At 38.8% G+C, this 24,749-nt stretch overlaps 1 long non-coding RNA gene across 1 annotated transcript in view; it reads left to right on the plus strand.

Moving 5' to 3' along the window:
- Window positions 1–24,749, plus strand: part of LOC120795860 — a 112,263-nt gene that overhangs the window by 57,023 nt on the left and 30,491 nt on the right. Inside the window, exons 2-3 of the long non-coding RNA XR_005708288.1 lie at window positions 21,638–21,729; window positions 24,372–24,447. This is a non-coding gene — a long non-coding RNA (uncharacterized LOC120795860). The remainder of the gene's footprint in view (window positions 1–21,637; window positions 21,730–24,371; window positions 24,448–24,749) is intronic.

Here is a 24,749-nt window from a genome sequence, read left to right on the forward strand (position 1 = left end):
AGTGGATTTGCATTTTAAACAAGCACTTGTTCTGATTGAGGAACAATTGTTATATATTTCATTAAATGTGAGCCATGCACAGGGCAGCACACTCCCTCCAAACATGCATTACAGTAAGAGGAGTTACAACCCACAAAGCATCCAGTTTTACTCAAACACGTCCCATAGGCAATTCGAGATATTCTTTAATATATGTTTGTTTGTTTGTTTTCATTTCTTTTACACTTATGCATACTTTAGTGATATTTTTTCCTCCCACCAACGATTAATTTAATCTCGCATCCTTCTTCAAGGTCTTTTTTCTATCCCCCCACTCCCAGTTCAAGCAGAAATGAGAGAGGGTCTGAGGAGAAAGGGAGAGGAAGAAGAACTAAAACAAGATGCCAGAATCAAATACGCTTTAACAGTTTTTGACTGCTTTTGCACTATTTTCTCTGAGTGGATTTGAAGCAGGGCTGGGCTGCTTCCTGAATATCTTACAGCCTCCTCAGTGTCTTTATCTACAATTCCACTTATTTACAGATCACTGGAGGAACATCTGCTCCAACACTTGCCCCAAATCTAAGAAGTGATGTTTTGCAATATACCATTTAATTTTTAATGCTGGAATTCAGTTCTCCTTCAAAACAGAAGAACTTTCATAGATAAGCTCCTTTTGATGACAACTAAACAACATCCAATAGCCTGGAAATATACTGGAATTCAAGGGATAAACAAAACTGTGGCAAACAAACAACCACAGTAATGGTAAACACTGCAAAAGTTGACAATATCACAGCAACATAAAAGTAACAGCACTGTTTTATCTTAGTTATAAACAAGTCTGAATGCAGTCACAATATGTCAGAGAATATCCAACAAATAACTTAATGAGAGAAAAAAAAAAAAAGTCTTGTTTTAGTTTTACAGAAATGACTAACAGGAGAAGGTCCTGAATTCTCCAGTACTATCAAAACTAACTTAAAAAGACCAAAAAAAGACTTAATGTACATAAACTTCAACACATGCAAGTGTAGACTCAAAACACCTGCTTCACAAAGAGGCTTGGAACGAGCCATCTCGTACAATTACTCTGAAGGAGATGCCTGCCATTGTTACTGATCCATTTTAATACCCTGACAGGCACAGGAAGTTGTGATGCACCTGCGTCTGTTCATCTATACAGCAGTACAGACTGGCCTCACGCCAACACTCCCCACTTTAGCTACCGCCAAATACAACACATATTTGATTTGCAATACAGCATAATAGGCCATCAGCTTAATTATTACCGAGGAGTTATCATCCTGAACCATTCTGTGCAGAATTGCAGGAACAAGGAAGAATGGCTCCTAATACCAACATTTGCATGTGGCTCAACCACAATGTCGTTTTTCTGCTGCTCATACCGGAGTTTCGTGTTTTTTTTTATTTTTTTGTACCCATTATGTTTGCGAATGCAAGTGAGGAAGACTGGAAGGAGCACAACAGTTCAGTTTCACAGACATTTACTCATTATGATATCTGGGAACAACCTCACTGGGATTTGTGATAATGACTCAGCATCAGTGTTCCTCCCCAGGGATACATACATACAATATGCTACACTAATTATTGCTACTATAATAATAATTACTATTATTATTCAGAATAGAAATCTCTATCCTCAAATCTGTGATACAATACCAAGTTATGCTTAAATCAAACAAATAACCCTTCATCTATGGGAAAATCTCACACAAATCAGAACTTCTGAGATGCTAATTTTTAATATTTTCCATATCATGATATATAGCAATGTCAGGAAAATAATCCTAATAATATTATAATTATGTTATCCACAGTTATCTTGGTGTAACTTAGTTTAGAAATAAACTAAACTGATCTGAAATCATTAAGAATAAATTGTCAATGCTATGTACATTTTGCTGCTAGGTCTTGAATTGTTATGTTAATTGAGTAGGTTTTCCATTAACTACTGTCTATCCATGCTGCTTTTTTAACATACCTTTGCAAAATGTTTATGATAGAGTGACCTACAGTACTTTTCAGACAGTTCACCAGTCAGATCTAATGTTACTGTATGGCGTGAGTCAGGAGTTAACACCCTGACCAAACTGAAACAGTGAATAACGACCTTTGAGTGAAGTCTGCCAAGCATGTATAGGACTGTTTGTATTGGATGCAGGTCATGGAACTGATTTCCTAACAACAAACAGTCTGTCCACTGCAAAGAGCGCTGTTTTCTTCTACTAAATATGAGCATCGGGCTCAATTTGACTACAATATGAAGAGTAAATCCATTCTGTAGCCTTAATATTTACACCAGAACATTTTCTTTCTCCAACATGCCAGTACCAGATAAAATTATACATGTTTCCAGCAGCTGTTTGATGTTGATATCGCACCATGAACCTTTTCCCTGTTCTTCAGAAGTATTTTTGTCGTTGTGAGTAATCTGAATACCCTTTTGTGACACAGTATGGAAAGTATCACTGAACATTTTTCTTCCTTTTTTCCTAGCATTTTAAATATCTGGGACCCCCAGCTTTACTGCTATAAATTATTGAATAATATTTCTACAACCAGTGGTCGTGCAAAGGGGGATATCTGTCCACTGGTGAATTTCTAGCTTGGAATAGGTGACAGTTTTGTTCATGTCAGCAAACAGTGCTGTAATATAAAAAAGAAATGGCCTTTGTATTTGTGCATGTTCACCAGAGCATTTCAGAGCCCAGAGATCTTTCCATCCACGTCTGCCTTGTGAGATCTAAGCACAGAGAACAAGTCAGCCCCTTCCCACTGTACCTGCCCCAGCCTGGCCTTCTTACATGTTTTAGTTGGCACAGCTCACACAGTTTATCCATTATAGTTGCGCTGCTCTCTGCCTGTAGTTATGTAGAGGAAAACTAACCAAAGAAAAATAAGTTCTAAAGCAAATAGGAAGACTTAATCTGATGGATGGTTAATTCTACAAAATATTGTAGAGTATAAGATGTAGTAAAATATAGTTTTGGGATTTCTAGCTTTTTTAGTAGCAAGTTGACTGACACAACATCTCACATTTTAAAATGCATTAAGTCGTTTTTGACTTTTACTGAACACACACACACACACTTGTTACACTATCCCTGTAGGGACACTCAGTGACATCATGCATTCCCTAGCCTTACCATAACCTAAACCATCACAACTAATTGCCTAACCCTAACCCTTACACTTACCTAAAACCCTAAAACCAAATCTTAACCCTCAAACAGCCATTTAAACTTGTGGGTTCGAGCGTTTTGATCCTCACAAAAACTGTCAGACCCACAACTATAGTAAAACAAGCAGCGCCGACCACACACACACACGCACACACACGCACGCACACACACACGCGCACACACACACATACACATAAAACAATCCTCATTTTTTTTTCTAACCCTAACTACCCCCCAAAGAAACTTACTGTGTACTTCAAAGTTTTGTATGCCCTTTGTAATGCATTATCTTTCTGACCTTACACTACTTTCTCTGATGTACTGATTTATTCTCCCACTATATGTCTTACATGCCACGGACCTGAAACACTGGTGGTTCATTGCTGCAACGGGGTTGAAATATGGTATTGTCCACGTATAGCTAAAAAAAAAATTTTTAAGATTAACGACTATGTGACGTATTACTGCAACAAATTACTGCACAGTTATTTACACGGCTGTGAAGTAGTAAAAGCCACATATGGACGTTTGACTGAGATCAACAAAATGTGACATTGTGACACTGGAGTAGTAATTCAGCCACAGAGTTACACGTAAAACAAACTGTGGATGTTGCAAAAAACGTCTGAGTTTGGATTAACCAAAGAAATCTCCAGTTGAACACGCATTTGGCATTTACCTTTTGTGGAAGTATATAATACTTCTACTAATAATAATAATAATAATAGTAATAATAGTAATAGTAATAATATTAATAACAATAGTAATAACAGCAATAGTAATAATAATAACAATAGCACAGACTGAGAAACTTGCATTCACTCAGAAATCATTGTAAACTCTCAAACTTTTTACACTGAATACCACACAGGCGTACATGCACACATAGTGCTTTCTAAAGGTGGGTCCAGTTTCTCCGTGAATGCACATCAGCAATCTTGCCCGTTCTTTAGCTGCAAGTGATGTCATTGTCAACTACCTCATGTTGCTTTGACAGCTCCTAATCACACCTCTTGTGTTGTGGGGACTAGACATTCAGCATTGCAACAACACTGCTTCTTCTATCTGTCAGTCACTGTCAGTGGGTGATACTTTCCCTGGGGTGTGGTTGTCCATCAGTAGAGGGCTGGTCACCGCGTTCAAGTGTGGCACATCCACCTCTTTTTAGATTGATACCATCCGAACCTGACTGGCCTTTCAGTCTCTCTTTTTGTCCTCAGTGCAGCTCAGCCAGACTAGCCAGGAAAAGGCTGCCGTCCTTGTTTTGACAATGCAACAACACGATTCAAATAAAAACCCAAGTCTTTCTACGTTCTCTTTTTTGTGAATGTTGGATCAATATGCTCCCACAAAGACAAGAATATGTAAACTTTTGTTTTACACTCTCTGTCTCTGGGAAAAACTTCAAATAGAGGATACATCAAACAGAGAACCAGAACACTTTGATCTCACTCTGAATGCAATGAAGTTACATTGCATTAAAATTTAAGAACTGGACTTGAAAATAGAATACTGTAGAGAAACCTGTATAGTAAAGAGAACTGTGTATTGAAAAGAATATTGTACAGTACTTTTGGAGAAGGCAAGCTTCAATAAAACCCATGTATCTTTAGATGATAAACTGGTGACAGATTTGCCCCAAGGACCTGAGAGGTGAGGAGAGTCCAAATGTTGATAAAAGTGTGCTTCAGCATGTCATTTCACTGACAGACACACCTTTATTAATTTGTGTTGCAGTCTGGCAATAGTTTAATTGGTCCATAGGGCTAACTAACAGTGCTTTTAAAAAGCCCTCATCCACTGTTAAGTGCAGAAGACAACAAAATGAACTACGGTTGGACCTTTTTTATATGAGAATGTCGACAGGAGCTATAGAAGCAACAAGGTTCTTACCTCCGCTGCTGCCAGCAGGCATCAATATGTGGTGACAAATGACCATGGCAGGCAAGACGGTATAATTTACCACTGATTAAACAGCAGGGCTCTTAACAGAGAGCCAAGGTTCATACGGTTAACACAACTCATCTTTATGCAAGCATATATTATTACCTTACATGGGTGGCATGGCCCTGCTGCACACACACAAGTATATACAGCCCTTTGTTCTGTCAAAGTGATGCAGCATATATTGCAATGATGATAACGAAACACAGGAAGGAAATCGCCGGGGAAGTGAATATGCTATGGATAATATAAACCTAGATAGTTGCCGTTTTTCTCCTGTAGTGTAAAGCAGTCATCACTGTTGAAAACATTTGAGACACAATCAACAACATGACATGACAACGAGACAAGCCCATGACCTAATTTCATAGCTTATACTGTACATCTTACATTTAACATATTACACCATGATGACCTATGAGCCGGATAATTGTGATGATAGTAATTTTGATCATGTGTAATAGAAATATCAAATTTATCTGCTTCTCTTCAGTGTCAACTTAATTTGAATCAGTGTTTAATTGCATTTTGATCATACCAGTTTACTGTTCTAAAAACGGTTTGTGATACTTATTCCTCGGTAATTGTAATTTTTACGGAAGTGCTTTAAGTAACATTTTTCTTCTGCAAAAAATTGTTTTGATATGTAAACCAATTGCCTTTGAACATGTACAGCATTAGATAAATCGAAATTTGTTTCCACTGCTCTATGTACAGTGGCTGAGGTGAAAGGCAGGACAGGCAGACTATCTGCATGAAGTTTACATTTACAGCTGTTAACATATTTGAAAATTATTAAGTTTGGAGGTGGGTCTATATTTGGGGTGGGGATCTTTTCCATTAGGGGATGATTAAATAATGATAAGCTTGTGAATATTTACTGTGATATTACAGTGAATGTAGCGTGTGACCCACTTTAGACTTTCACATCTGAAAAGGATAAACCCTTTGATAATTCTTTGACTGCAGACACTATTTGACAGTCAGTTTTGGGTAATAAAATATGCTTCTCCCCTGTTTTCCCCCCTCCTGTCCTTAGTTCTGTTGAAAATGCGCTTGTGTTAGGCCATGAGATGTGCAGTCTGAGGTAAATGTGACTGAGTGATGTGTCGTATAATCTCTTGGACATATCTAGAGGACGTTATTCCAGGAGAGGATATGGAAGCTGCCTCATGAAACATTTATCTGGGAAGAGTAGCACAGTGATGGCAGAGAGATGGAGTGACAGAATGGAATAAGGTAGAGATGGGAGAATAACAAGGAAAGTGTTTGTGTGTGTGACTGTCCATGTTTCTGTCTCTCAGTCATTCCATTTGCTGGGTAAAGGGGGATATACTATGGAAAACATACATATTTTTGCCACTGCAAACCTAATTTACATTGAAAATGAACAGCCCTGTATGCAGCGGACAAGTACATACATCAGCAGATAATACACACGTGTACACACAGACAGAGTTTTAAACATGCTCTGAGAGCTTAGAGAGGCTTTGAGCGTGATAACGCCTAACAAAAACCCTGAGGCTGAGCTCTGACACAAAGCTTATAATCTGCCCAAGTGTTCCAATGGTCATACTTGGCTACATCACTAAGCAGCAAACGCTGTTCGCTGAGCAGCGTTTGCTGCTCAAACGCTGCTGTAGAACATATTTTGTTCTACAGTCACTTATTTAAAGTCTTGGTCTGTAAGTGTTAAAATGTGTTGCAATGCAACATACTAAGAATCTGAGTTCCATAGTTAAAAACTAAAATCCTGTAATATATATATGACTCCTGTTGACCTCTGTCAGAGAGTTAGAAATTGCAGTCACATCGCCAGGCGACTGATCTTACAATGCGAAACATTCTAAGCTAGCACAGGCAGAGTAACTGCTGAGTTATTTGCAATCATGAACAACAATATTAATCCCCCTTGGCAACAATTTTGATGATTAATTAATAACTTAAATAATTTAATTATGCACAAATACCAAATATTTGCTGGTTACAACTTCCTCCAATATTAGAATTTGCTGCTTTTCTCTGGTTTATATCTTTGTAAATTAAATATATTTAGGTTTGACACTGTCACACTGGGCTCTCAAAACTCAAATTTTAACTCAATTAACTTAGAAAATTATCAACATGTTATTTGCTAATGAAGATAATTGTTAGCTGCATCTGTACTTTTTCACCTACTAAAAGTTAAAAATATCTTTTGATCTCTTTCTAAAATCTGTATTTTAAGTCTTTATTTCAACTTGACTTTTGCTAGTACTTGTCCAGTGTAGACCAGGAGCTTGAAATAAACTAATGCGGGCAAAGGACCATGGGAAAGATTGCTCATCATACTCTCTGCTCCCAGCAACTCTTGGTTGTGCTTGGCTGGCCTGCTGCGGTGGTTCAGTCCTGGATCTTCAGATGCTGACAGACACCAGAGCCTGGTGGGAGCCTGGTGGAGTGGCCTCTCTCAGCAGGAGGAAAGCTGCTCCCACCCTGACAAGGTCATGCTGGCCTCTTGTCATTATCCTCTGAACAGACGCGGAAAAAGCATTCCTATCCAGTGGCCATTAGTGCCAGGCAAAGACCAATTACTACCAGGCAAAGGGCAAACAGTAAGCGGACGTGAATGAAGCTAGACAGGTCAAAGTGGTCATACATAGCAAAGGTCATTGTTGTCATAATTTCAAACAAGTTCAAGTTGTAAATAGCTCCTCAGATAAAAACATGAGCAAGAAGGGTTAACTTAAGTACACATTTCCTGAGTGCAATAAATGCTGTCCATTAGGGATCTTTACTGCTGTAGACGAGCATTATTGTCGTTATCCGAATTGTTTTTCTCTAATCTCTTTACAAAAATCATTTGCATTAGCAATTTATCATACACTAACGAGTTGTAGATCCGTAGGGGCTTTTAGTATTAAGATAAGGTTGATATTCTCATTGAATTCACAACAGAGTCATAGGTTATCCTACACTAAACATTCTGAATTACTCAAAAATGTCCTTTACCCAGCAAAGTGATACCACCAGCCACCATTGCTGACACATTTATGTCTCTCTTCGTCCCAGGGCATAGAGTGACACAGGAAGTTCAGCAGATCCTATGTACAGCACATACTTGTTGTATGTAGCAGTCACAGCTCTCAAAAGGTTTGTTGTTTTCTTACAGCTTTGAAAATAAAATGAAAACCCATACTGTTTGACATGCAGCACTTAAGGTCACTGAGACAGCAGATATAAGTATTTGGATTTTTTTTTTTTTTTTTTTTTTTTTTGTCTCAAGATTCCTTTCTCTTGGCTGTGGAAAGCTGCAGAGAAATGATGGTGCTCATCACCACTCCGCCTCTTCTTAACTATCCTGAAGTGAGAAAAAATCTCTAACCCATTCACATTCACAGGAAAGACTCCAGTTAATCCACTGCTGTTTCACAACTCTAATCCTTTCAACAGCGACATGTTGTCACTGACAGGTTGTTGGGTTTGCAGGATATTCCCTAGGTCTTTGCTACTGTTCAATCACAGTGGGAAAGAAGAGGTGTAAATTATGAAAAATCTGTTTATGATATGTATTAGACATCTTATCCCACCTGCTTCCATGTTCTGCCAACACTGTGCCTATATTGCTTAGAGGACAAAAGATCACGGGCCAGATAGATACAGTAAAAGTCTGTGCAGGTTCAAGACTAAAACTCTTGTCTTCTAAGCAGCAGGCACTATTTGCCTCAGATTTATAAAGCTGTGAAAGGTTTTGTTTAATTAAACTTGCACATGTGCACAAGTTGGATTTTCACTCCCACAGTTATCCATAAGTGGGCTTGGGCACACTATTAATCAACTGTTTGCATGTATAGCACATAGCTCTTTTTTCAGACCTGTCAACAGAAATCATAGCAAAGAGGAAGCAAAATTAGTTTTTCATTGGTAAGATCCTCCAACAACACTGTCCTCACACAAGAACATTACAGACATCGGGCTACTTTCTCTAGTGGCTGCTTTCTCTACTTTAGCCCTTACAGTTTCATCAGTTTGCTGCACAAGCATTTCTAAACCATTATTAGCAGTAATGTTGCGTATTGCAATACTCATCAAACATCAGAAAGTTCAACAATAATGTGTTAATTTATAGCACTCTTATAAAACAGTTTTCAGAAGGGGTCACAAGAGAGGAAAAAATAAAGGGAATAATGAAAGGAATGGGTATTACCAGCTGCCTTTATATTAAATCTCATTTAAGGTGCTAACATTTAGGAGCAAAGATCCATGGAATTCAAAAAAGTAGAGCAAGCACTCACAAATCATCTTCTTGCATATTTCTTTTTGTTTTATTAATACCTACAATCCAACTAACTGTCCACTGTAGCTGGACTGCTATTGATTCAATAAAAAGAAAAATGCAAAAAGAGAATTTGTGTGTGCACGCCCTATATATTTGTAAAATAGAAAAAAGACACAGGGAAATTAAATGATGTGAATGCAAAACACCAAAAATAAACTGAGCACAAAAATTGAGCACACAAGAGCAGTTATTTAAAATATAGTTGGTAATAGCCTGATATACAGCAGGTGTGTACAGTAAAAGAACAAAAAAAAACATACACTCTTTTGACTTCAACATAACACACGTAGTGTTAATATACGGAAGTAAGCTTGTCTGGGAAGTGGTATATGCATAGTTTCTGTGCACGCGCAGGTATATCTGGACCGCCTGGTCATAGGGTAAAGCATCTGAGAATGACTGTCCATTCCTTTCAGTTTGGACAGAGGGAAGAAAGACTTGGGAAATTTTCATCCCGTCCTTAGTGTTAGATGTGTAACTAGACATTTTCACACACCTCCTCCCACTCTGCACTTTCATGCTACGCAGGGGTGATCAGCTGGAGGAAATCAAGCCCCTCTCTAAATTTTCTCTCAACTGATTAAGATAAACTGCTTTTCAGCCATGGTTACCCCCCCCCAACCAATCAATTAAAGTAATCAATTAAAGGCCTGCCGGCTGAGCCTTTGGTAATTGAGGGTTGAATAAACACAGGCTGCTGATACTGATAATAAAGCCGTAACAAAACCATGTGCATGAAAAGGCCTTGAAAAATGTAATTTCTGGGGTTTGAGTAAGTCTCAATTGTAAGATATCTATGGAAAGCGAGGTGTAGTTATTTATTTCATTTCATACCTAGCGCGGTCCTGGCTGTCTCACCCACACTGCCAGATAGTCTGCCGTAGGACGTTAAATATTGAATAAAATCATCAGCCAGCCTTTCCAATTGGCTGTGGCTAGTATTTGAAAAAAGTGCCAGTAGAATTCAAACATGGCACTGTGTTCCAGCATGTCCTCCAGTGAAAACAAATCCTCAGAGGAGGGTGAATGAGACTCTTTGGCCAGGCTTGGCCTCTCCACTCCTGGCTTCAGGTCCAAGAGGTGAGGAGGCTGTCTGTACTTAAGGGATCCTGAAATATATTCACACTGGGCTCCCTGACTGAGTCGTATTCACCTAAATATTCATTTTTGTCTGTCTTCCACTTGAAAATTAAAATTTTTATTCACAGACATAGCAAACTTGACAGCTCAAGATCAAGAAATAATTTGGTATTGAACAGAAACATCAACAGAAAAAGGCATTAGATCTTTACTGGACTTTTTAAGGATGTTTTTCTTGCAAGGGGGCTTCTAACAAGCAGTCTGTCCATTTGGTTTGAATCAGTCTATTTTTGTTGAGGTTAGGTGACTGTAAGTCTAAAACTTATGAGCTCCTCCTCCTCTGCTGTCTGGCTTTGGGAGGTGCTCATCTACTGAGGTTTTACTGGAGAGGAGAGACATTAGAGACAGTGTGATAGGTCCTTGTTTAAGACTAGTGTGACCCTGCTTCTTTATGAGGTCACGATTTACATGTGCACGCTGTTAGAGCGCTGATCTAGTAACTGGTTGTCCGTAAAACCAGGTTACTTGTTTTGATGACTCAGCACGACGTGGCCTAGATTCTGTGTTTAAGAGAAGAAGTGGAGGGCCGACATCTTCTAACTGTATCTGTGTATTACTCTGATTACTAAAATTACTGTGATAGTACGTAGTAGATAGTTGGATTTTATTTCTGTTTAAAATTCTACCATGGTTCCAAATACAAACTCATAATAAATAAGAAAAATATCCCACAATTGACTAAAGAAATAGGCACACAAAGACAAAAAGATTATGTTAAACTGAGAACAGCAATCTTTTTAAAAGTGCTCCTGGGTGTAAAAATAATGGGAAAAAGTCTCCCCCTTTCTAAGGTGTTAACAACAGTGATACTGTATGTATGGACTGTGCTCAAAGCATTGAGGAAAGCGCTTATGTCTGCTCCAGCTCATTATCTAACAGCCACATAACATAATTTAACATTTCCTTTGTGTTCAGGGACACCACGGCAATTAGCTAACAAGTGGGTCATCCATTAACCAGGCCCATGGCCCTGGGAGAGATATAAGCCTCCAGGGCAACACTCAACAATTCTCTGTAATAGAAAGGCTAAGAGAGAGAGTCCATTAGTAAACATTTAGGAAATCACTGAAAAGGCAGGTCTCCATGGGTAATTATATTACTGATTATTTACAACAAATACACTCTGTGCTTTATTGTATTTTGTTCCTTCATCTTTTTTTATAACGTTGCTTTCAACTTTGTTCTTCTACCATTTGCAGGTTCACATTAATGAACCTGGTGGTCATAAATATGAGTTTGTTGCCTTGAGACCGCTGGTGTTTGAGCCCCTGAGCCTACAGACAGTTTTACCTGAAACGCAGGATTCTCACCTGCACTTCTTTGAATGACATTAATAATGAAAGCCTGTTGATTTTCCAGAGATTGCAATTATATGATCACGCAGTCTGAGGATTGAGACTGCTCTATTGAGGAGCCCACCTCAGAGCTGAAAAGACTGGTAGATGCTTCCTGCTATTGATGTCCTCCTTAACTGTGATTCCACTCTCTCAGCCCCAAACTGTAGACATACACAAAGAATAGCCTGCGCTGTTGGACCCTGATCTCAACAGGGATTATATAGTATGGACACCCCTTTGAAATAGTTTACTTCAAAATAAATACTTAATGCAGCGTGCTTTTTCTGATGAAATAATTCATTGAACACACTAACATTTGTAATAGCTAACCAGCCCCTCACAACGGTGTTAGAGTAAGACTCAAGGTTGATCAATAGAGGCCTTAGGGGTTTTATTTTCTGTTCCTTGATCAAGGCTGTCAGATTAGTATAGGTACAGTGTAAATAGGACTGCTCCTTGAGCATAGGCAGCGGCTCTGCAGCACAGGTTGGAGCAACGCTCCCTCATTAATATGATTAGGAAAACAGCCTTCGGGCAGTGAGGATGCAGAGCAGCCCACACCGAGGCTCAGTGGATACCAACAACAGTACAGCGGCACAATGGCAGAGTGTCAGTGTATTTTTCATGGCCCTCCTTTTGCAGATCAACAAATCTGAACAGAATATATAAATAGTGCACAAAAAGAAAGATATTTCTGTGATCATGAACCCAGAGTGAGATTTTATTCCTTCAAAGGCATAATTGGCTGATGTTTGCTGGTCTGTGGTGAAATTTAATAACTGCAAGTAGTTTGCAAGATTTTGACATTCTGAAATCTCTCATATTCCAGCGAGGCTATTGATTTTGTACATCATTTTTTGGTGAACAGCATTGTTTAATTTGTTTCTTCCTTTGTGTTTTTGCCAAATATTCCTCTGTCTGGCCCCATTAACTCATCAAGCCATTCTCTTTCACAAGAATTTCTAAGAACTCACATGTTGAGAAGCCTGTGTCATATCAATAATTTTTAGAAATTAGCAAATTTGTGTGGCATGTTTTTTTTTTTTAAAGGCATGAGGGTGAAATAAAGTGAAATCTGAGTGATAATATAATTAATTAGTGGTAGTAATATTTCATTTCTCATCTGATTTGCAATCCATTTAGTTTTGAATATCACCAGACAAGTTTTTTGCTTTTATTTTTTTTCACTGTGGCTGTCATCCAGTGAGTAATTATCATTGGTCTGTGTGTCATAAGCCAGGAAAGATAGTGACACTTCTACTGATCTATTCATCTTTTAGTGCCGATGACATCTCCCTCCCAGCTTTGGAAACAGGTTGTCACCCCCTCAATCCAACAGACAGACAACACAAGTGTTATTAGTATGTGTTCCACATTCAGCAAAATAGGTGAAAGTGAAAACAGGCTTTACTGCTTCGCTTGGCAAAGTCACCTCTTGATGGCAGTAATTACTGTAAGGATAATCTTGTTGATAATAAACAACATTTACTGGTATTTCTATGATAACATTTAAATTACTTATATATGCTTGCATGGAAACAATCGTCCAGTTTAAGTGAACATCAGTTTTTCTAAGTAAAGAGTCGTGACATATAACAATACAACACTAACTGTAATGACGTTTATGTTTTTTACTTTGAATTGCAGTATCTTTTTATTTATTTTTATTTTTTTTTTTTTATTTTACTCACGTAAACATATTAGTTCAATGAGAAGTTAATTTTCATGATTTTCATCATCTTTGGGTCCTTGAAATCCTCTTGTACAAGAGAATAATTGTAGTGAGCTTTTTTTTTTTTAACCCAACAATGACACAGCTATAAATAACTCAACCAACTGAAAGTACAGTAGCTTTTGTGTCTCACATAAAAACACACCTTCTGTGCTTTGCATTGTAACTTCTCTTAGCGACATACATGATTTAAACATTGATTCCTAAATACTCGTTTAGTGCTTGAAAGCAAAGACAAAATATTACTTGAAAAAAAAGGTACTAGTCATATTATAAGTTCGACTACCTTGGATTTATGAAGATACACAGAATTTGTACTGTATGTAAGTTAGAGTTTGACATTTAAGCAGCATTTCTAAAGAAGATGTTGAAGTGCAAAAAGGCTGTGGTTAGTCTCCTTATGTTTACCTTAAGAGGCTACTATCTAGACCTTAAAGAGAAGATGGGTTCTGATTGTATGCAAGTTGCTGAGTTGAGACTACTGGTTGCGTACCCAGTACCACAGATATCCAGTAGATGGTACTCTACTGTGGGGCTAAGCAAGAAAATGGTAGTGTACAATGTTTGTGTGAAAGAGGGATAAGAGATTCAGAGTCATATTAACTATCAAAAGGCCATTAGATAAAGCATGTTTAAGGGGATTCTTAAAGAACTGCTGAAATTCCCCACAGTGATTTATTTGTTATTGTTACAGAATATACTCATATCATGGGAATTGACAAGCTTTACAAACAACACAAATTTTAAGTTGAAAGCCGGTTTATGTAGATATAATTGTGGGTGTTTGTTAAGAGACAAGAGCAGATAGCACGTGGCTGGCTCCCTGCTTGGCCCTGTCAGCAAGAATGTTAGATGGAGGTTACATGTGGTGGCGGCTGATGGAAAAGCCAGATTATTTCTGTCAAAAAGCAGGCAACAATGCATCCCGGTGCTTTGTTTCCCCGTTTTCAAAGGCATTTGTTCTTTGATAAGGTACCGGAAACAGTTAGCAACATGCTGCTGGGAACCTATGGAAAAGAATACACTTCTATCAATTGTGTTTTCCTTATCCCCTGGTGGCGTTTTACTGGGTGTGGGAATAGGCAGCATTTTGGGCACTGCTGCTTTGAGATAGCATTCACAGACCAGAGCATAAGAACGGGCTGCATTCAACCTGGGGAACCAGGGGCCCCACACTCCAAAATTGTACACAAGGATGGACAATGTACACTATCTTTGGTTTGGACACAAAGAACCAAGGAAAGATTTTATTGTAAGGTTTGGCGGGTCTTGTTTGCAGATGCTCTCTCTCTCTCTCCCTTACTGGCTCAGTCTCTCTGTTTACTTGCTGCCTTGCTGTTACAGCAATTTCATTACATACATATTATTTTACATTCTATGACTGGTTGACTAGCTAGTTACAGATAGACTGGTACCTGCCACCCTCTCCTCTTGTCAGCGGCTTTCTCTCAATGTCTCTCACACCTATGTATGTACACACGTGTTTCCTTGATATTCTCACTTTTAACTGACCGACTCCTCCAACATCCAGCTTCTGTCCATGTATTCGGTCACTCTGCCCAATCTCTGTCACTGAATTTGTGAAAATCTTGGACAAAGCGAAATATTCCTTATGTTTCTGTTAAAATTAAGTGAGGATACGAAAGGCATTTCCGCCACAATTTATTTAGATACTCTGTTAAGTAGTACAAAAACATTTGTGCAGCACATGCTCTGAAACAAGCAGCCAAACTTTGTTGTTGATATAGATATAATTGCTTCTTGTTAATAACTGGCTTTTCTGTGTGCTGAATGTCTCCACTGATTTGCGATCAATTCAGTGTTGGAGCTCATCAGATGATGTGAGGGCTAAGCGTTTTTAATAGAAGTTGGACCCACTGCTGCCACCCACAGAGACACCACATTGCACTGGGTAAATTAGTATTATGATTTTAAGGGATAAATACCCATTCCACCTAATTAATCCACCACATCACAGGGGGATATGACACCATGAGCCCAATAGATCAAGGACCACAGATCAAAGGCACCACCACTGTTAGAATCCTACACAGGCAAGAAGAAGGTTTCTTGTTTATTTGTATGTACAGATGCCCTGTGAACTAATGACTAAAGAATACAGCAATATACAAAATTTGTTTATTGGTTGTTGACCGAATGATGCTGCATCGTTGGTCCACCAATAGGCATGTCTAATTAGGCAGTGGAGTTTCAAACCTCTAGACTGAAATTTTAAGGCTTGTTGAAATTCCTTGTTTGGAAAAACATCATTCTGTCATTAGCATAATGCATGATTAAAAGTGTGTGCTTTGAATTAAACTACCATTTGTAGTTCAGCTGGTTATGATCAATATGTAAGCTGGGATCTGATCAATATGTTAACTAGAAAGCTCAGCATTTAAAAACTTTTTTTAAAGGTTCCCACTTAAAGCTGGTAATAAATTGATTGTTTGGTCTGGCCTATAGCTCAAGGAGATATGAAATAAAAAGATCAGTAAAGAGGACAATTAACAGTTGCCTGCTCTTTGGATAATATTAAAAAATTCTCACTCCTGTGAGGAGCTTTACCACAGAGAGAAAATGCATTTATTGAGGATGGCAATGATGAATTCAGTGGTCATGACCTTTATTTCTATTTTCCATTTATTTTGAGATACCAATCCTTATAGTTAAATTTTGTTTTATTTAGTATTTCTCACTTGAACATTTAATACACTTACAAGTAAATAAAAATATTCATAGCTGACCCTATAAAGGACCCAAACAAGCACTGTGAAGGTTCTGTGACATCTTGTTATGGTTCATAATATTCAGAGCAGTGCACACACTTTGGCCCGTCCTCAGCATGACATAAGAAAAGAGCTAGCTGGGCCCTCTCTCTTTATTTAACACACTGGCTGTGCTCTAAAAAATGTCAGTGTTCTGCCAAGTTTACCACATATTCACTGTTTACTGATGGCTGTTACACATGTGGTTTTTGCATATGCTCTCCTCTCTCACTTAAATCATTTGCGGTCCCTGGGCTTTCTTTTGACATGTGCAGCGTTGGTGCTGCCATTGCAGCTTAAATTTTTCAAGCAAAGAAAAGGCATTTGTATGAAATAATAATGACCGTTTCAGACATTTATATTTTTCCGCATCTGACTGTCATCTCTCCTTTTCCTTCTTTTTGTCCAGCACAATATTCCAAACCTCAGACATCTCCATCATAATTTTGTTTGCCTCGGTTGTCCTTGTGTTTAGGGTAAAGGCTTTTGATTTATTTTTTTTTTGTTTTTTTTTTTTTTGTTTATTTTGACACACATGGTTTGCAGCATTGGGACATGAGTGACAGTTCAACTCACTTCTCAACATTATTCTGATTCATAATTACATGTTAACTAAAATCTACAACCACATTCTCCAACAAAGCTGGGCTTTGGACCTCCTCTCTTGGGATATGATCCCTGAGATCCTGGGTTCACTGGACTGACTGATTGACTTGGGTCTACTGTCTTGTCTTCAATAATTCATGCACCAGTATCAAGTGCTTCATTAATAAACTATTACATACCATGTAAAAAACAAGACCATGTATCATATAAAGACAGTATTTGAATTGAATTGTTTTTGTATTTTAAAACATTCTGCATAATCCTGCTCTGAGAACACATTTTATTGAGTGCCTTTGTTAGATTAAATCTCATAATGCCACTCAAAACACTCTCCATAATTTATTGACGGTAGATTTGTGAAAATTCCCACTTCTGTCAGACTACATCAGTGCAAATGATGTACACGTCTTGTGGCACAGAATCTCTTTCAAAGAGGCACTATTTGTTTTGTCGCTGTTCCTTTGTATCGGCACGCCTACTGTCTCAGCAGAGTGTGGATGTCACAAAGCATTAGGAAGTATGAGATTCAGGATGTTCCATTTAATCTCCTTGACTTCCCCAGTTAGCAGAGGAGCCAAGCAGCAGCTGAGGGAGCCCCAGCATCCTGTAGCTATCTGACATGATGTTTGCCTGAGGGGCCTTCACTCACTCTCTCACAGGCTTAGTCTGCGAGCATGTAAAACAATGAGAAACCAGTCAGCTGACAAAAACACTAAGCTGTAGTCACTTTGAATGACAAGAGTGCAGCCGGCCCCGGTCAGGGACTCAGTAAAAACAGCTTTGCGAGTAGACAGAAGGCTCTATCAGAGCTATCAGTCAGGGCTTCTTAGATCATGCTGTTGTAAGTTATCGCAGTGTTGGAGTACTATAGACTGTAATACTTAGCTGTAAACAACAACAGTCTGTGAAAGGAATGCTGTAGCTGCCTGCATGTGTCACTTTGATGTCTTCTCCTTCATTGCAAAGGGAGCAAGTAAAGCTCAGTGGTCACTTTGATTACCTAGAGTGCTGTTGTGTCCTGGGGTTAAATAGGAGCATATGCCTACATACACAGAAGGGTGGGTGACTCTCCTCAGCTCTATACCCTTCTCAAGCATTCAAGTTCAGTTTTCCCCCCATGTAATAATGATCCGCAGCAAGACGACATGTTTGACCCTCTTGACCCTAAAGGCTATAGAAATTATAATCAAGGGAGTTATTTAGATAGACCTGATTTGATGCTCAGCTGATGGAAGTGCTCCACTGCTCTGTGTCAGTGTCAAGTTGACCCCTTCCTGTTTACTGTCAGCTTTGGAATCGGGTTACTGCCACAGAAGTGACTGAGTATGATTGAGATTCAAAAGGCCACCCTGTGCTCAGATATGTGAACAGTTTCTTGCCTACGAAAAGAACTATCTTCAAGTATACAGATTGCTTCATAGGTTGCCCAGAAGAAAGACACAAAAGTACGGAGAAAACAGAGCTATGACAATCAGCGTTGACACAATTCAAAGGATCTACATTTCACAAGTAAATCCAAGCATATTCTCTAATTACTATGCTAAGTTGTCACACACACACACACACACACACACACACACACACACACACACACACACACACACACACACACACTGTCCCATGGGTACGCAGGCAGCAGCGCTACCAGGTAAAGAGGCCCACTCAGAAGGGTCATATGGCTCAGCCTGTCCTCCTGTGTATCTCTGCGGTAAATGAGACTCTTCGGCATCCACCACTTCTCTCATTTGCACATGCCAGGCTGCTAGTTGCTGTGGCTGAATCCAGGGCATGTCAGGAGCCATGTCTAGGAGCCACTTGAAATGACAAGATGAGAATGAGGGCCAGGGGCTGACATATGGTGCTGATTAGCAGTCAAGTTTACAGCAGTTCTCCATCCACAGAACATAATCAGACCCACTCCCAGCATTCTGCCCACTGAACATCATCTCACACACATTGATTCCCTGATGCCACTGATCCCTCTGAGAAAGACATTATGTTCCATTATTTTAAACTTTTGCTCCAAAAGGAAACACTGAAGTTATGTCTTCTTAACTGGGTCTTACTTGGCTGATACAACTATGTGTTTGCTGATTTTTCGTAAACAGGTCTTTTGGAATTAATGAAAATGAAAAGCAAGTTCTCAGGCTTGCCCTGAGGGACTTTGTCAAAGGTTGATGGAATTCTGTGTGCACTGACAAGTAAAAACTAATATCTAGAAAATAAGAAATCACAAAACTATTCTACATATTAATGAGTGATTTCAAACAGTCTATGCCTGCACTGGATGCACCTCCCTGCCCACCAGGCACAGAACACAACTCCCCACTAACAAAACTTTCAGTGCTATAGTCGAAGCAGCAACATCTGGCTCCTCATGTAGGCACTTATTAGGATCAAATTAAGTAGAAATGAATGGGATGATACATGACAGGGTGCAGATGTTCAAAGCCGTGGTGTGAAAATCTGAGGGCAAAAAACAGCTTAATGAATTCTGCGTCTGCGTACAGCAGAGGTGAGGCTTTGGGTTCACAGGTTAAATAAAAAAAGGCTAATTAAATTCTGAAGCAGGCGCACAAGAAAATAATTGTTTGTTGCTTGTCGCTCCCCTTGTTTACCCATGGCACGCTTGGGACAATGATATGATTTGCAGTTAATCAGGCAATACAGGGAAGTGTAAGTGAGTGGTCTGCTCTGTTGTGATTTATGAACAGATGCATGTCAGACTTGGACCGCTAATGTCCCTGGTGAAGTTCTTCACATATTAGCTGAAGCGTCATTCAGACCAATTTAGCATCAGAAAGTATTGAAGTTGTGGTGCTAGTTTCCCCCACAACTGATCTTGTTTTTTTGTTTTTTTTTAACACAATGGTTAAATAAGTAAATAGATAAAATGATTTATATTTTTATTTGTACACAGATTTTTTTTTCCCCCCAAGATTTATGATCAGTACATTTTTCTTTGTAAAAATTTACCCATAAATGTCCATGAATTACACAGTCCAAAATCCTGAATTGGAGCTTTGACCGTTCTTCGTTTTATATGTGGGACTGTTTTATGTCACCTCAAATATTGTTCCCTTTCTTCACTCATCCGCACAAACATAAACAATATTCTTCATGTCACAGCTCTCAGTTGAGAGCAGTTTAGAGCCATTAGACTTGAGCCAAAGAGGGAAAACTCAGTTTAACATAAATGATGTCATCACACATTTACATGTGACTTTTAGCTGGCTGTCGCATCTGAACAACCTGATAGTTACCTCACTGTTGAATTAGAATTCTCTTAATTACATCCTTGAGATCTATTATTTTATTTTATTGTCCTTCTGTGGCGTGGGGCTGCTTCTCTTCTAAATCACTGAGTCTCCCCTTCCTTGTTAATGTCTCCTAAGCCTGGGTACTGAGCTCCAAAGCTGCACTGGGCCAAGTCTAATTTACACATTTTCACTGGCATAATGTTTAAGGGTGTTTTCCCCCTACTGACTACATTGCAGAGGTTTTTTTGTGTGTGTGTGTGTGTGTGTGTGTGTGTGTGTGTGTGTGTGTGTGTGTGTGTGTGTGTGTGTGTGTGTGTGTGTGTGTGTGTGTGTGTTTGTAGGAAATTTTTAGACACTCAGCTAAGTGTTAAAAACTTCTTTATAGAGTTCTGTAATTAGTTTATTGTTTAGTGTGGTAAACAGGGGCCTGTTTTTCTTTTTGCACAGAAAAATATGTAGATAATTATTGATGTGGGTTGAATATTTGGTTTTGGTGACTGTTTATATTTCTTCTTACTCTTGCAACAAGAGCAAATGATTCTTTGAAATGCACTGGATTTTTCCTCTACAGTATATTAGAATAATGAACAATGCCTGTAGTACTGTGAATTTAACAGAAAAATTATCCTTTTAATAGTAGCAGCATTTTAGCTTAATAAAATAAACCTAACAACTTGACCTAATAACATATGAAAATATTGTTTCACAATTGAGTATTTTTTTTGTGTAGTTGCCAGGGCCGCAGCATATCTCCATTATAAGCACCGAAAACCAAAAGAGAGGGGAGAAGCACAGGAGCATCAGGTCAAATTTGTATAACAACTGAGAACATCGAAATGTGATATATATTTTGGTTATCTGTAACAAATACAGGAATGTATCCAACCATTCTGTGAGCTCCTGCCACTACAGACATTATAATTTGTACACATTTGTGTTATTCTATGACAAAAATATAAATTTTTTGTCTTGACCTTTACAAAAAAACGTGTCTTTTATATTGATGCCTTTCCTGATTCAGCTTACAGTTCTGTATTAACACACGCATAAAGCAATACAAATAGTAGGCTGTGTCCCAGGCCTTCCTATTGGTGGCATCCAGAGGGAGCAATTCTTTTTACAATTCCAAGTAGAGGGCAGGTGAGTTATTTCTTTGGCTGTGTCTTTTACACATGACTGTGTTCATGCATATTATAGAGCACCCTATAAAAAATTTTAAGTGCAGGCCTACTTCCCTGCACAGGAGATGTATCATACTTTGTTCCAAATGTTCTGACACGTAAATGGACATTTTTGATAATTAACAGCTGAGGAAAAGACTTCTCTTTCTCTCTGCCTCTGCAGCAGTGTGTATACACAGCACCAGCAGATGAGGCGAAATGCAGTTCTTCAAAATCGGAGATCTTGTATAAGAAATGCCGGGAAAAAAAGCGGAGGTACACACATTTACACACTAACGTACAGTACAGACAGACACACAAACACACGTACACTTCTCTGACTTTGCAAGCACACTCAATCTCTCTGGGCTGGCACTTTCAACAGGAAACTGACAGTATTATGTGACACCATGGAATGTTCTAGGGAGCAGCAGCCCAGCAGCACTGACCTACACCCAACAACAATACCTCTTTTTGTCTTGCCTTTCCCTCTAAATCTCAGCTCCCCTCTCAAATGCAGGTGTGGTGCCCTGCAATATACATCCTTTTTTTTTTTTTTTTTTTTTTTTTTTTCAACAGGCATAATTCATAAAAATGAAGTCAGTGTTCCTTAGCACAAAACACATGGGAATGACACAATTCTCTCTGTACGGGGATTTATAAGAACAGCATGCTACAGTGCATGCCAACAGTCAAGTAAGTTGATCACAAATAAAATTTGATTGGTGAACCAATGCAAATAGGAGAGAGACTGATGCAAAATGAGGAGTTTTAGACATCTGTTCAGAGTACAGACAAGTATCACAGAATTTTGGTTCTAATTAGATCCTGGAGTGTGTCCCAGTAACAGAAACTGTAAAATGTTAATTATGAAGCGCTGTAGCAGAATGTTTAAATTGGCTGACCAATCGACTTTAAAACTCATGTGCAGTGGGAAAAAAGAGACCTTAAAAACATCATATCACCTATTAATTAGCCTAATATTTCCCTAATTATATTGGCAACACTAATCGTAGGAGTAAACAAAAATGTAATGTATTTTCAAATGTAATTGTTTTCAGATGTACTCTCTTTGAACAGTGAATACCTTGCAATAAAATACTGGCTTGAGTCAGTTTTAATTGTTGCTTTTGATGTGTTATCTTTTTCAGCTCTGAAGTTACTTTACTCAACTTCCCTGGATTTTCAGTAAAGAGGTTTAGATTGGAGGTCAGTAAGTGCGAAACTGCCAAGTTGCATGGGGTTTGAAGACCAATCTTCGTTCTTCGGAAACTTGAATTGCATCAGCCAGTTCCAACAACTTTTTTTTTTTTTTTAAAGAGCAACACTGTCAAAATAGTTGTGCAGGTTTCACAGCAGTGACATGCTGTGTTTAGATCATGAATAAATTATGATGAAACATTTTCTTTTGAAAAGAGCCATCTACTCTATGACCAAAACCAATAAGCTGTTTGGCGTAAAAGTTATATATGCAGAAATAGCATGTGTACTTTTCACCACTTAACCACAAAGCAATCAGAAGGAAGTAAATATTACACAAACATACTTTCAACAGTTGGTGTACAGACAAAAAATAGTTTCCTTTATCACTTCAGTAGTTAATATGTTTTCAGGATTTGATTGAGCTTGTCCTGATGTGGGGGATTTGAGGCTTGCCATGGTTTCATTGGGGTTTCAGCCACACAGCAGGAAGAAGATAAAAAGGGGGGCTTTGGAGGAAGAAAATAAATCAGCGCATTAAAAACAAATCTACTGGGGGATCCACCAGCAGCTTAAGTGAGCCAAGACGATTAAAGGGTCAGTGGTCATAGACTGCAGGTTGAATGTACCTGATGCCACTCACCTCAGTCCATAAGAGGCGTTGCCAAAACCAATCTCTCAAAATCAAAAACATACACGAGAGACACCATGAAGGTCAATGCAAAGTTACAGTACATAATGACAACTCTCTCAGCAGATCTTTTGGCTTGTTCAGTCTTTCTTACCGTACAAGTCTTCTGGATTATAATAGATCTCTAAATTGTTTTTCTAAACTTCTGAGCAGCCATTAGTTTCAATTTACTATAAAAATAAACCTACAGATAACTGAAATGCCTTGACTTAGATTACTAATTGCAGTCAAACATGCAAGTCTGTACTTTTGAATCATGTAGGCTGTGCTCTAAATTTCCAGTGACATAGGGAATGTCTTGATGACTACCATGGCTTGTACATACTAAGCTTTAGTTTCTTATGAATGTTACAACAGAATGAAGCCTTCACAGAGACAATCATGTTATAGCAATGCCGCTGATTTATGCCTGATTCCCAGACCCTTCTTGTGAATTTAGCATGTTCTCCCCAAGTGTTCACCTGGTGATCTTAAGGCTTTAAAGTGTTGCAAATGTTAGTTTGATGTGTATTCGTTGTTAATTATAAGGTCTACCAGATGACCTGTAGCAGGTTGTTTCCTTGCCTACTGGAACGTGCTGCATCTCGTTATGATCCTGTAACGCATCAAATAGAAACAGAAAATAAAAGAGTACGCTCTGATTTTTTTTAAATGCGGCAAACCAACATAATGGAAAACTACTAAAGACAAGCAGATATTCTTTTGAATTGAAACATACTATGGTACTTTATTCGTGGTTTACTGTAAAGTTGAAAAGAACCGCAGAATCCTGTGGAGTACACATTTTCCCCTTAGACTTTTTCTTTAACTGAAACACAGAGGGTAGACTGCCGTGACTCAACATTTCGCCGTATCAATAAGGGCCTCTCTCTTTTCTCTGTCCGGTGTGACTAGTGGTGACTCTGAGTGGCTCCCCAGCCAAAGACCAACTTTATCAAGCAGCCAATTTAACAAGACAGCTTCTTTCATGCTTGTTGGCTTCTCCAGTGGTAATGGATTTCCTCAGTGAGTGTCTCTCTTTCTCCAGGTTTCACACTTTTCTCTGCGTACTGCTGGGCCCCACTCCGGATCAGGTCTTTTGCCACTGACTTTGATGTCTTAAGGTAAGTAAACCCTTGCTCCAGGCCTGACCAACATTGCCTGAAATCTGGCCTCACTTTGGCTCGTCATGCCTGATATTGTACACTCAAATGCAAAGTGAAGTAGCACATCTAAATAGCCCTTCACCCTACCCACCTATGCCAACCCCACATCCAAGACTCTCTCGTTACCTCCCTTGCTTTCTAAACTGCCCAGCTGGGACTCATTTCCATTTTTTAGGGTTTAATGTAAACGATATAGGGATGATAAAGGACATTAAACAAGTTGATGACATTTTGGCCACATTTAGACAGGGAGGAGGCAG

Source organism: Xiphias gladius, chromosome 1 (assembly GCF_016859285.1).
Source record: "Xiphias gladius isolate SHS-SW01 ecotype Sanya breed wild chromosome 1, ASM1685928v1, whole genome shotgun sequence".
NCBI lineage: Eukaryota > Metazoa > Chordata > Actinopteri > Istiophoriformes > Xiphiidae > Xiphias > Xiphias gladius.